Below are 13,798 nucleotides of genomic sequence, written 5' to 3'. Positions count from 1 at the left end.
TAGTGACCTAATGGAGTTCCTATATCTAGAGAAGGTTCAGTACACCATTAGAGGGTTGGTAGAAGAGTTCTACTCGAGATTGTAGCCATTCATTTCCTTTTTCAAAGAGTTAGTCACCGTCAGTTGTTTGGGGTCGGGGGTGGGGGGGTTAGTTTGTATTTAGTTAAAGATGGGAGGGTTGGGGTTAGTGGGGTTGATAATTCTTGTCTGTGATATTCATGTATTGTACTTGTATGTATTTGTTGGTTAGTGTGGATTTATTTTGTAATCATGAAAAATTATTTTTAGCAATAGAAATACCCTTTAAAAAATCTATTCAAGGGTGAGGAATGATTCTTTGTCATTGATGTAGCTGAGTCCAGAGTAATACATATGTCCACCTGACATAACATTCCACTGTTGTATTTCTATTCCATTCCCATCTTTTGAAATTGGAAAACCCAGGCTTGATTCTAAAATTATTTGGTGGCTTTTTTCCCTTTATAATTACTCAGTTCAGTGTTTGACAAACATCTTATTTTGACTATGTCAATGAAAACTGTCCAGAAAAATTGTTTTGATAAAACAGGTTTATTTTAAGCTAAAAACGTCTTGGTACTTTTCTTTGTCAAAACCTTTCTCCCCCTCCCCCAAGGCACTCATGCTTAGTTGTGGTCGACAAGTTCCTTGCAGCCTCAGCTGCTTGGTCTAAAGAACATTCCTCATGGATCCTCGCTGGTGAGCCTGGACAGTAAGTGTTGCTATGGGGTAAGAGGAACAGGGACTTCACACTTAGACCTTCTTATTTTGTCACCTCCCAGCATATGGAGTACTTGATCATTATCATATTGCTGTGTGCAAGACCTTGCTGTGTATGTAAATACTCACATTACAACATTGACGACACGTCAAAACGTTCCTCATTGTCTGCAAAGCGTTTTCAGACGTCTTCAGTTTGGGAAATGCATTGACGACATCGACACAAATCTTTTTTTTTCATGTTTAAGGAAGGATAATCCATTATGTCTTATTGACTTGAAAAGTTAATTCTGTTTCTCTCTGCATAGATGATGCCAGACCCGCTGTGTTCCTCCAGTATTTCCTGTTTTTATTTTTTGTTAACTTGTTTGAATGATATCATGTGCATTTGCTCCAATGCATCATTTGTCAAGTGATTACTAAAGAATTAATTACCAATCAATGATTGATCCAAATATAAAATGCCTTTTTAGACTAGTTAAGGGACACAGCTTTTTATATTTTTTAGCAGTGTTGGGAAGGAAAGTGAGTCACAGATTTGCCCATGTTTATTGATAGTGATGCAGCCTGGCTGGTAGATAACTTTGTTTTTACCTGACATAAAGTGCGAGCTCTATGTGCACAGGGTGGACTAGTGCTGGGTTACAGTAGAACTGGTCTAGTCAGAAGGCAAATTCAAATTTAGTTGAGGCTTAGACTTGCAATCCTCAAAGGGAAGTTCAGTACTCCTCTGAGGCCAGTCAAGACTTGAGATTGCATTTTTCAATCAGCATTCAGCACAATAAGCAAATTAAAAAGGCAAACTGTACCTGCCATTTTCAGTGCTAGATTTGTGAGGTGACCACCCATTGATGATCCTTTAAAAGGGGAAGCTGACTCTTACAGCTAAACACCAATATAAATAGAAATTTATACTGGACTATAGTCTCCTCTATTTCTTTTCTTGAAAAATGAGAGAAACTCCATTTTATATCCTAATTTATAGCTCGCTAACAAAATTATAGTAATATGCAATTCTCAAGGCAAATGTGTTAGTGGTGCCCTAATATGGCGCATATGGAAGAAGAACATATGTTTTTATCGCACCTTTAACATAATGAAACATCCCAAAGTGCTTCACAGGAGAGTTATAAAATAAAACATGCCACATAAAGAGTTATTTTGGTCATATAACCAAATGCTTAGGTAAAAAGGTTGGTTTGAAGGAATGTCTTCAAGGTGGTAGGCAAGGTAGAGAGGTAGAAAGGTGCAGGGAATTCCAGCGTTTAGGACCCAGGCAAGTGACAATCTGGCCACTGCTGGTGGAGTGGTTGAAATTGAGGATGCTCCAGAAGACAGAATTACGTGAGCGCAGATGTCTTGAAGGGTTGTGGGACTGGAGAAGATTACAAAGAAAGGGAGGAGTGAAGCCATTGGGGGGGGGGGGGGGGGGGGGGGGGGGATTTAAAAACAAAGAAGAGAATTTTAAAATCAAAACATTTATTGACTGGGAACCTGTGGTGAATGTATAACATAAGTTCACACTGTGTATCACTGTGTCCCTGTGGACTCCATCTGTGAGCCGTTGCGCGGCTCTGCCCACAGGGGGAGATGAGGAGCATGTACAGGGCTCCGCCCTTGGCTCCGCCCATGGCTCCTCCCACAATTGGAAGTATAAAGTGCTGAGGTCTTGCGAGCCTGCCTTCAGTTCAGCTAGTCGCAGGCAGGCTCAGTTGTAAGTCGATTAAAGCCACAGTTTACTTCTACTAGTGTCCTTGAGTGAATTGATGGTCGCATCAATTTAATCGACTTAAAAAACTACCATGGAATCAGCCCTCAAACCTGATCGACTGGAACTCGATCCACAGGCCGCAGAAGCGAAGGAAATATTTCTGCATTGGCTTCGGTGCTTCAAGGCCTACCTGGCTGCGTCGACTACCTCCGCTTTTACTGAAGAACAGAAACTCAGTCTTCTACATGCACGGGTGAGCCATCGTATTTCAACTCAACTTGATAGTACCGACTCATACACCGAGGGCCTCGCGATACTCGACTGCCTGCACGTGCGGCCCGTAAATGAAGTTTACGCGCGCCATATTTTTACTACCCGCCGCCAGCGCCCTGCAGAGTCGCTAGAAGACTACATGCACGACCTAAAAGCGCTAGCACGGGAATGTAACTTCCAGCCTGTGACAGCCTCCCAGCACATGGAACTCGCCGTCCGAGATGTGTATGTTGCAGGGGTCCGGTCCAATTACGTGCGTCAGCGTTCCCTCGAAAAAGGGGCCCAGAACCTGGAGGACACAGTAACACTAGCGACCTCGTTAGAGGTCGCTTTTCAAAGTTTGAACTCGTTCCCAGCTGACCACGCGGGTCGCTGGGACCACGCGGGTCGTGGACCCCCGACCAGAGACTACCCCAGGCCTGCACCGCGCGGCCACCCGCCCACCACGGAGCGCCATCGTGCCACTTTTGCGGCCAGCCCCAACACCCACGGCAGCACTGTTCAGTCCGCAACGTGACCTGCAGCAGCTGCGGACGGAAAGGACACTTTGCGAAGGTATGCCTGGCTAAAACCAAATCCTCAAACTCGAACACTATCCAGAACAATCGCCTCTCCAACTCACAGGCCCGCAGACCCCGCAATGTGACAGTGTGTCTGCACGACATGTGCGACTCATGGAGGCAGCCATCTTGGCAATGCTCTCCCACGCGCCGGCCATGTGCGATTCATGGGGGCCGCCACCTTGGACGCCACCTTCCTCGCCACCCACCACGTGCGATCAACGGGGGCCGCCATCTTGGCCATCACCCGATATGCAAATCGATGACAACGACCTCCACGGACAGTCATCACGGGGCCGCTCCAGCACCACTGACCAAGCCACTGACTACCCGCAACTCAACGCAGTCACTTTGGACCAGTCGCGGCCAAAGCACCTCAGAAGCTCCATGATGTCCGTTCAAGTCAACGGATACAAGACACCGTGCCTCTTCGACTCCGGGAGCACCGAGAGCTTCGTTCACCCAGACCTGGTAAGACGCTGCTCGCTCCCGATATTTCCAGCACGGCAATCTATCTCCCTCGCCTCGGGGTCGCACTAACGATACAGGGTGCCAACTACTCCAACTTCCAATTGTATGTACTCCCAGACCTCTGCGCCCCTCTCTTACTCAGACTCGATTTTCAGTGTAACCTCTGGAGCCTAACACTCAGCTTCCACTCAGAGTCTGCTCTGCACGTCCTCCCCGTGTGTGCGTGGGTTTCCTCCGGGTAATCCGGTTTCCTCCCACAGTCCAAAGATGTGCGGGTTAGGTGGATTGGCCATGCTAAATTGCCCGTAGTGTCCTAAAAAAAGGTTGGGGGGGGGGGGGTTGTTGGGTTACGGGTATAGGGTGGATACGTGGGTTTGAGTAGGGTGATCATTGTTCGGCACAACATTGAGGGCCGAAGGGCCTGTTCTGTGCTGTACTGTTCTATGTTCTATGTTCGGCGGACCCCTGCCCCCTCTCACTATATGCAGTTTAGCAACTCTAAAAATCGACCCCCCTCCACTCTTCGCTAATCTTACCGCTAACTGCAAAACCGTGGCCACTCGCAGCAGGAGGTATAGCCTGCAGGACAGGGTATTTATTAGAGCCAAAATCCAGCGGCTCTTAGGCGAGGGAATCATAGAGGCCAGTAAGAGCCCCTGGAGAGCTCAGGTGGTGGTCGTCAAGACCGGGGAAAAGTTCCGGATGGTGGTTGATTACAGCCAGACCATTAACTGGTTCAAGCACCTCGATGCGTACCTCCTCCACCGGATTGCAGACATGGTCAATCAGATTGCCCAGTACCACATCTTCTCCACGGTGGATCTGAAGTCTGCATACCACCAGCTCCCAATCTGCCCGGAGGACCGCCACTACACAGCATTCGAGGCAGTCGGCCGCCTCTTCAATTTCCTCCGGGTCCCCTTTGGCGTCACGAATGGGGACTCGGTGTTCCAACGAGCAATGGACCGAATGGTGGACCAGTACGGGCTGCGGGCCACGTTTTCGTACTTGGACAACGTCACCATCTGCGGCCATGACCAGCAGGACCACGATGCCAACCTCCACCGATTTCTCCAAACCGCCCAAAAACTCAACCTCACATACAGTAAGGAAAAATGCGTTTTCCGCACAACCAGACTAGCCATCCTCGGCTACGTCGTGGAAAATGGGGTCCTAGGGCCTGACCCTGACCGTATGCTGACCGACTCTTACAACTCCCTCTCCCTCACTGTTCCAGGGCCCTCAAGAGGTGCCTTGGATTTTTCTCCTACTGCACCCAGTGGGTCCCCCAGTATGCGGACAAAGCCCGCCCACTATTTAAGACTACACTCTTTCCACTGTCAGCTGAGGCCCGCCAGGCCTTCAACTGCAATAAGGAGGACATCGCCAAAGCTGCCATGCGGGCGGTGGATGAATCCGTTCCCTTTCAAGTCGAGAACGACGCCTCAGAGGTCGCTCTCACTGCCACTCTGAACCAGGCAGGTAGGCCAGTCGCTTTCTTCTCCCGAACCCTCTCCGCTTTGGAACTTCGACACTCCTCAGTCGAAAAAGAGCTCAAGCCATTGTGGAAGCCGTACAGCACTGGAGGCACTACCTCGCCGGTAGGAGGTTTACCCTCATCACCGACCAGAGATCGGTTGCCTTTATGTTCGATAACTCGCAACGGGGCAAAATTAAAAATGACAAAATCTTGAGGTGGAGGATCGAACTCTCCACCTATAATTATGATATCGTATACCGTCCGGTTAAACTCAACCAGCCCCCAGATGCCCTGCCCCGCGGCACATGCGCCAGCGCGCAAGACGACTGATTACAGGCTATCCACAATGGCCTCTGCCACCTGGGGGTCACCCGGCTCTCCCACTACATCAAGGCCCCCAATTTGCCTTTCTCCACCGAGGAGGTTAAAACTGTCACCAGGAATTGCCCGATCTGCGCGGAGTGTAAACCACACTTCTATATACCAGGCAGGGCCCACCTGGTAAAGGCCTCCCGGCCCTTTGAATGCCCCGATATGACCTCCCATACAGTCATCAGATCCTTGCACAGTGTCTTCACCTTGTTTGGTTTCCCTAACTATGTCCACAGCGACAGGGGTTCGTCCTTCATGAGTGACAAGCTGCGTCAGTACCTGCTCGACAAGGACATCGCCTCGAGCAGGACTACCAGCTATAACCCCGGGGGAACGGGCAGGTGGAGAGGGAGAACGTGACCGTCTGGAAGACCGTCCTACTGACCCTATGGTCCAGGAATCTCCCGACCTCACACTGGCAGGAGGTCCTCCCCGATGCGCTCCATCCAATTAGGTCCCTCCTGTGTACGGCCACTAATCAGACTCCTCACGAGCGATTATTTGTTTTCCCTAGGAGCACTACCACCTCGCTTCCATCCTGGTTGAGGACACCGGGCCCTGTCCTCCTTCAGAAGCACGTCCGGACACATAAGACAGACCTGCTGGTAGAGAGGGTCCTACTACTACATTCAAACCCCCACTACTCATTTATCGAACACCCCGACGGCCGGCAGGATACCGTTTCCCTCCGGGACCTGGCACCTGCAGGATCTACCGCCACCACTACCACTACCACCGAGGTACCCCTCGCACCACACCCCGCCCGACCCCCCATGCCCTGCGCCCCCGTGCCTACAGGTTTCCTGCGCCCCCTTTCACCCGTCACACCGGTCAGGAACGAAGCTCGGAACGAACCACCCCCGGAGTCCACCCTCAGATTCACACCGGACATCAGCACAAAGCCATCCGAAGCGGCTGCAACTCCGGTGCTCCGCCGGTCCCAGTGAACGATTCGAGCGCCGGACCGACTCAACTTATAGACTTGTCACCCCCGCTGGACTTGATTTTTTTAACAGGTGGTGAATGTGGTGAATGTATAATATAAATTCACACTGTGTATCACTGTGTCCCTGTGGGCTCCATCTGTGAGCCGTTGCTCACAGGGGGAGATGAGGAGCATGTACAGGGCTCCCCCCCTTGGCTCCGCCCATGGCTCCTCCCACAACCGAAAGTATAAAGTGCTCTGGTCTTGCGAGCCTGCCTTCAGTTCAGCTAGTCGCAGGCAGGCTCAGTTGTAAGTCGATTAAAGCCACAGTTTACTTCTACTCGTGTCCTTGAGTTAATTGATGGTCACATCAGAACCAACGTAGGTCAGCGGGCACAGGAGTGCTAGGTGAATGGAACTTAGTGTGAGTTAAGACAGTGGGCAGCAGGATTTTGGATGACCTCGGGCTGACAAAGGTAGAATATGAGAGGCCAGAGCTGGAGTAAAGTCAGGAGATAACAAAAAGGCATAAATGAGGATTTCATCAGCATTGAGTTCAGACAGGAGTGAAGGTGGGGAATACAGCAGAGGTGGAAATAGGTGACCTTCGTGATCAAAAACAAAATGGCTAGAAGCTCATTTTATGGTCAGATATGACACCAAGGATGCAGACAGTTTGGTTTGGTCTCAGACTGTTGCCAGGGAGAAGAATGATGTTGGTAGCTAGGGAACAGTGTTTGGAATGGGACCAAAGCAATGCTGTCAGTCTTCCCAATATTTAATTGGAAAAAAATATCTGCTCATCCAGAACAAATCAGGATGTTAGGGAAGAGCTGTAGAAAATCAAAAAGGTGAGAGCGAAATCCATGATGATAGGATACCTTTGAAGGAAAGTTGAGAGCTAACGATATCAAATGTTATTTTGGAAATAGTTACAAAGAGTTGGAAGATAATGACTGAAAGATTGCCCAGTAATGGGGAAGCAGAAAGAGTGATGGAAAAGTAGTTATTGAGATTTGGGAAGAGTGCAGTGTTCAGGCCTGCAAAGTACTGGCACTGATTGCTCCCAATTGATAAGGAGAAGTAGTTGCCATTCATAATACATTTGCAAATATCATTTTTTTAAATGCTTCTCAAGGGAGCAAGCAAGCCTCTTAGAGAATCAATCCACAACTGTTTTTTAAGCACCTTTGGAACATAAGGACATTTGTAGATAATGGCTCAACATTGTAAAACCTGATTCACTGACCAGTATATTCTGTAATAGAGCATCACAAATAGATCTGTGGTGGGAGATGAGATCCTCCAAATACACTGTGGGGGCAACAGGCATGGCAATTTGTCATTCAGAAAGTGAACTCGACTACATTGAGCAATATTGGAGGAATACCAGAATAAAAAATGAATGAGGAAAAGAAGCCCACAAAAATACATTACTCTAAAGTAAAAGAACTAGACATATGAAAGCCTATTTTTTAAATACATGGTCCCACACAGTACTTCACTCATTGCAAGTCCTGATCAGGAAGTTATGGGCACGGATCCTTTGACTTTCAGCCCTTATTAATTTTAATGGTTGGAAAGTCATAGGAATACACCTATGATTTCCTGCGACATGCTCCTTGCTGTGTGCCAGGAGTTCACAGTAAGTAAATGTTCCAATATCGACATGAAGGCAAATATTAGGTATTAAAGATGCATGCAAATAATGCTACACTGATGGAAATATGAGCAATGATGTCATAAAGAAAGTAGTACAGGTTGAGCAAATTATCTTGTCACGATTCTCAAAAATGTCTAGTTAAATAGAAATCTGGCACATAAGAGAAGTGTACAGTAAGCAAGCACAAGTTGTGTTATTTGAGAAGTAAAGTGGAGGGCTTTGGAAATTAGATATGTAACCACCTCAATATGTATCATGGTAATATGTTCTATGACTTACATATTTTACATCAACATGTCTATGCACATCAGCACATAATAGTGTGTGCAATGACAATATAATATCCAAGCAAGTTCATAAGTTCATGTACTTACAGAATAAGGAAAAGTACAGTGATTGGCAAGAAGGAATGAAAAATATCAGTCATTCGAGCATTAGCCATCAACCCCCTACTTGGAGCAGGCATTAGCACAGTTACAAACACAATGAGGAGAGATCATAGTAATATTGAGCAGGCAGGAAAGGCACTGAATACTGATGGTAAATGGATAGCAGTGACAAGGACTGATGAGGGACCAGGAGTTGGCATTCTAGCACACTAGACATCCCTCATGAGTTTGATAGGATACATTTATTGGGCCTAATTTGCAAAGGATAGTTAAAGAGTGGAGCCTCGAATGAACTGTCACCTGCCTCCATACATTGGTTTGGTCTGTATTGAATTGTAATAACAAAGGTATCTTAAGTACAGGGCTCAGGTGCTTGGGCCATACTCACAATAGGAGCAGGAGTATCTCTCGCTTCTAATGCTGTTAAGGTGCCTTTGTGCATAAGCTCCAATGTGAAGTCATGACTGGCTCCAACTCAATTTCAGAATGACTGAAGGCCAATACCAGGAAAACACTCTGAAACTTCACAAACATCTAGGGCGGTATTCTCCCAGCCCTGAGCCGGGCCGGAGAATCCCGGCGAACGTGCCATGCCTTCCAGACGCTGGCATGTGATTCTCCACAGAGCGGAGAATTGGCGACATTAGCGCCGACATGGTTGGCGCGGCGCCGGTCCACCGATCCTCCGGCCCGGATGGGCCAAGCGGCCGTAAGAAAAGAGCCGAGTCCCGCCGCTGCCGTTCTAACCTGCTCTGAGCCGGTGAGACCTTGGTGTTGAAGGGTCGGGTGGTGGCCTGTGAGGGGGTGGGTCCGACCCCGGGGTGGGGGGTCCTCCGATGTGGCCTGGCCCGCGACCGGGGCCTACCAATCAGCGGGCCGGCCTCTGTAGCTGGGGGCCTTCTTTCCTACGTGCCAGCCCCTGTAGTCCTGCGCCGTGCTGCGTCGGAGACGGCACATTGAAGGAGGCCACTGCGCATGTGCGCGTTGGCACCGGCGTCACTGCGCATGTCCGCATTAGCGCTGGCGCAACTGCGCATGCACGGATCCCGGGATCGGCAGCTGGAGCGGTGCAAAATGCTCCAGTGCCGTGCTGGCCCCCTGTAGGGGCCAGAATTAGTCCTGGGAGCGGCCCGTTCACGCTGTTGTAAAACACGACAGAGTTTACGACAGCATGGACACTCTGCCGTGGGGTTGGAGAATCCCGCCCCATTGTTCCATACTCAGTCAGACCAGTGGGTAATTTAAGGACATGCCCTCCAGCCATGGCTCGTGTGCAGTAGCATAGGAACAGTTGATTGGCATTTATATTAGTGGCATTTTGGTGTCAGTGTGTAGCCCCACAGAACTGGTCATGGCTTCTGAACGTGATAATGCCCACTCTAGTTCAAGTATAGCACACTGTTGGCACTGATGCTGGTTCATCACAGCTGAGGGTAACAGGCATTCTATTTTTCCAACCCAATAGTTGCCAATGTATCCATACAATAACAAAATTGAGAAATGTAATAAAATCAATCCACCTTAAAAACATTTTTAAACACAGGAAAAGACTTCAAGGCCCCAAATGTCCATGGATGTCTTGGCAGTTTCCTGCCATAACTCTGATGGAATCTACCAGAAATGGCAGGGACTGATTGTGATAGGTCTCTGCCTTTCTAGAATCTTCAGTTATGTGTTGGAAGCAATCAAGTGTTGGAACCAGGGGTGACGGCTTGGTCAGGACTTGGTGTAGTTCTGGTGTCTTGTGTAGCCTGTGGGCCGAAGTGGCCCCATTGAGGGGTGGTTTTGAGAGTGAGGAGGTTGGAGGGCTCAGCCCTCGGGAAGTGGTCTAGGATCCTGAGAGACTTATGAAAATAAATGGTTTGGCTCCTTACATAGGGTACTGATAGAAACAAGGTTTGGCATGGGCAACTATCCCCACCACCTCCCTGCCATCCCCAGTGCTGAGCGGGAACTATATACTCTGTTTGCATGGAGCAGGAGAAATGGGATTTCACCTGTTCAGCCCCAAAAAATAAAAGTACCCTGTCACAAATTACAGCAGGGTCCAGCGCTGGCAGACACCAATTGGTACAGTGCTGGTATAACCACCAGCATCATATCCTAAGGATTTTCTGGTCCCAGATGGTCAGAAGCCATTTAAATCAAAGAGTTGATTGTTGTGATGATTCTCTGAATGCCCGGAATGTAAATGTGGCCTTAAAGTTGAGAGCCGTGCTGACCTTCACTGCTACTGGTAGCAGATGGTTAACTGTCCCTGAAGGTTTTCATAGCCCAGATGGCACATTGTAGTCACAGCCTCTCTCCAGGCCTTGAGGGCCTTTTGCCAGGCAGGTAGCTGTTACAATAAACCCACTCCCTGAGTTGTAAGTTTTGCACATTCTATGTCCACTATTACCTTAACTTCACCCTTCTCCTGTTGAACTGTGATATACCGAACAATAGCTATATCCATGTTCTTGATCAGTACATTATGTTGTTCCTTTCAGTCACTTGATAATCATCCTTCTTGTTAAGCTATCTAACATCAGGTCTGACATGGATTAAAATACTTTTGTTTGATTGCACAGCTGCAAACTACTACACAAGTTCACCAATAGCCTAAGTAATGTACTAACAAGTAAAAATTGGCTTTCTTCTCACCCTATTTTAATTATTAATGCATTTTAGAGGGACAGCAGTTCTAGGAACAGGGAGAAATAGTTGTATTACTGCTTGCCATTTCTACTGTGCCAATTTTTACTTACATCAATTTTTTTCATAAAAATTATTGGTCGGGAAAATATTAAATCTAGAATATTCCTCCATTGTAGTTAATTCATCAATTTGAGGGAGTTGTGCTTAGAAATCTCTTTTGTGGAGTGTGCAAATCTGTATCATCAACATTGCGTTTTGTCAAATGGGTTTAATAACACTCCTGTCATGCACCTTTAACATTTTACTATGCTAATCTATATAAATGCAAGTTATTGTTGTATATTGGAATGGCATCAACCAGGAGAATCTTCTTCAACATATGCATATCACAAATTAGTAATTTCCTTTGTCAAGCTGTAGACTCTGAACCTAATGGATACTTCACCAACAAATACGTACAAAAAAATAGAACTGGCCTATTTGAGGCTCTTTAGAGCAAATCTATTTCATACAATATGGGTGGAAAATAATTTTTGGTTGTTGTTATTTACAGCACAGAAGGAGGCCATTTGGCCCATTGTGTCTGCACCGGCTACCAAAAGAGCTACCTAGCTAGTCCCATTCCACAGCCCTATCTCTGCAGCCCTGTAAATTAATCACTTACAAATTGCTGAAGAAAGAGACATGCTGTTTAATCTTTTCGGTTTGCACTCATAAGGACAGATACAAAAATACCAAATTTCAAAGGGGGCAAGAATTTGTACTGCATGAGAAAAGGCGGCTGATTGGTTGGCAGGTTGACTCTGATTAGTCTGGGTGTTTGACAGCATGTTCCTTTTTCCAGAAATACTCAAGTACTGTTGTAGTGAATAGAAGATTGTGCAGCAGCATGTAATGAAGATTTATCTGAAGTTGAAACTTAGATGTTACTGTTGCAGATCTGTTGTGAATTTATTGGTATTTGTTGATACCTGTTTGTAGCTTAAACTCATTCTACAGTCATTATCCCTATCAGTTTCCGGTTAAGTTATATTGTTAATATCAACAAGCCGATGGTTTATAATTAAATATGCTGCTGCTTCAGATTTCAGTAATTGAAAGCTAATTTTTGGCAGCTTGACTGTTCCGTCGGTTGTCCCAGACAGGAGGATGTCACTGTGAGTCTTTGTCCTGTTTGTTACCTGTACTCACTTGGCTCTGTTGAGAGAATTTTATCACTTTTTTAACCAATAGAAGGAGCACTTTGTGGAATTGGACTGAGAGGAATGGGAATAAAATGATCCCTCATCCCGCTTTCTGCCAACTGATTATTGAGTATTACTGATGGCTGGTAAGACATAAAAAAATGCTTTTATGAGAATCCCACAGTAAGTGAAGACATTTTAGAAGAATTTCCATTATTCTCCTGCTGTCTCATGACATTTGGAGGAATTCCAATGCTTTCATACTTGTGCCAGAAGAGCAGCAAAAGTCTGTCACATACAATCTTATACATCGGTTTCAGGTTAAATTTAGTCAAAACAATTCATTTCTACATGCCATACATTGTTCTGGGGTTGAAAGAAATAAAACTAAAATAAATACTGAATTAATGTTAGTAATATTTATTCATATGGAATACATGTACTAATTAACTTTATAGTCTATTTTCTGGCAATACGGATTTCAAATTAATATTAGTATATTCCATTCAGGCTGATAGTCGTTCGTATCATAGGTGCATGAAATACAATTACTTACAGTTATTTACCAAATAGAAAAGTGGTCAAAACCAGGATTTGAAATTTAAGGGATTCTTAGGGTTATTTGAAATTAACTCTGGTCTATAGTCATCAGCTGTAATACCTTTTGTATAGTTCTTTGTGGAAAGTAGGTGGTGAAACAGGGTTATAATATTTAGTAATTAAGCTGGATATCCAGTGTTTCCCTTTAATGTCCTGGCTCCCTCTGCGGAAGTGATCTAAATAGGCACATCTTGAGGTTAGCCAAGAATTTGTTGAAGTTTCTGTAATTGGTAGCTGCTTGTAAATCCCCGGCCTCTGCCCATGGGGAGATACCAAGTTATCAAAGTCAGAGGAAATGACTGACTTTCTCTTCCTTTTTGTATTTCGGATGTCTGAAGTGACGCCATATGCTGGATGTAAGACTGAAAGGGTAATTGGCCTGTTGATCCACTTGATGTGCCTGACACCAATGCTTATTGCAGTTTGACCTACATGCATTCAAATCTTTGCTAAATGTTGTCGGTGATGTAGCTGGATTAAACCTGAAACCGTCCAATGGAAAAATTATAATGAGAACAGACCTTTCCTAATCTCAAGACCCTCCAAAATTCAAACCAGGCAACCCACTGTCAGATGCAAACACAACCAGGAATGGAAACGGTCCTGCCAAATTCATGGTGAAGCTTTTTTTTAAAAATAGCTTAGCTTGAGGATGAACACTTCTATTTGGTTTTTTTTGTTAAATCACACACTTTTAGTTTTTATTTAAATCACACCACGCCTTTTGAACAAAACAAAATAACCTAAGCCTGTAACTTAATTTTCTTGGGATTGCTTTTATCAATATTCAATTAG

Source organism: Scyliorhinus canicula, chromosome 16 (genome assembly GCF_902713615.1).
Source record: "Scyliorhinus canicula chromosome 16, sScyCan1.1, whole genome shotgun sequence".
Lineage (NCBI taxonomy): Eukaryota > Metazoa > Chordata > Chondrichthyes > Carcharhiniformes > Scyliorhinidae > Scyliorhinus > Scyliorhinus canicula.
The sequence above is the reverse complement of the archived record's forward strand: the minus strand, read 5'-3'. Positions refer to the sequence as shown.